Here is a 1,206-nt window from a genome sequence, read left to right as displayed (position 1 = left end):
GCCAAAATGGTTTGCATTTGACTTAAAGGCTCAAAGGGCTAATATTCATTACAATTAAGACTTATGTTTCATTACATCAAAATAGGAACACAACAATGTAAAGGAGACTATAACTAAAAAGGAAGATTGACCTTGATCTGAAGGTACTTTGCTTTGAGAAGCTCTAGACGTTTCTCACGTAAAGACCTCTTCGACCGGAGAAGTTCGATTTCAGATTTAAGCTTTCGAGTTTTTTCAATGAACTCCATGTCGAATTCTAGTTTTTTAGCCATTAAAGCATCTTCAAACTCCAGGAGTTCACTTTTGCTTCTTTCGGCTTCAAAGATTTTTGCCTGCGGTTCTTTTATTTGTTTTCTCCGCGAAGCAATATCATGATCATGATCTTCGATCTTCTCTTTATTCTTTTGTTTCGTCTGCTCCAATTCCATCGCCTTGTTGGTTGACTTAGTGGCGGCATATCAGGCAGCTGCCTTAGAGCCAACTTTCTTTTCGATCTCCCCTGTTAGCTGAGGTAACAACTTATGATCTTCGACAGCTTGGTCGATCATAATGCCTATCTCCAAGATAACATTGGCAACTTCAGGGGAATCTTCTAACATATTGACTTGATTAAGAAGTGCCCTCAAGGTTAAGGGGGCAGAAGAACCAGCCAATAGCAGCAGGAACAAGTCACCATTAAAGATCTTTTCCTTAATTTTTGAAAGCACTTCATTCGCAGGCGTACTCGAAGGTTTATCGTCAAATGCCGAAGCAGTGCTAAGGCTTTTCTCAGAAGAACTTTCCCTGCAGCTTAACATAGCTTACAGATATTCAAGGGGTTGGATTTGTTTCAGAATAACCAGTTCTTCTGCAGAGAGACCCTCAGTACTACTTGTCGAACTCTGCCTATTGGAATAGCTACAATGGTTGGAGTGGAAAGAGTTTGACTCTGATCCCGTCCTTCGCCTATGTCCTAGCCCCCTCGTCATTATGGTCCCCTTCTTCGAAGCCTCCATCATCCTCACCAACGGGGAGTGGGGTCTGGTTACCTTCGTCCTCTTCCTCCATCACCGTATCTTCGTCATCGTTACCCTACTGTCGGGGATCGACTGTTCCTTTGACGTTTCATGAACCGTCTTCAGGATTGTCTCCAGCTTGAACTTCTTCATCCACCACCATGGTATCTCGGTTCACTCTAGCATCATCTTCTTTGTTCGAATTAGCTTC

Source organism: Lathyrus oleraceus, chromosome 4, assembly GCF_024323335.1.
Source record: "Lathyrus oleraceus cultivar Zhongwan6 chromosome 4, CAAS_Psat_ZW6_1.0, whole genome shotgun sequence".
In the NCBI taxonomy this organism is placed as follows: Eukaryota; Viridiplantae; Streptophyta; class Magnoliopsida; order Fabales; family Fabaceae; genus Lathyrus; species Lathyrus oleraceus.
Note: the sequence above shows the minus strand (reverse complement) of the source record.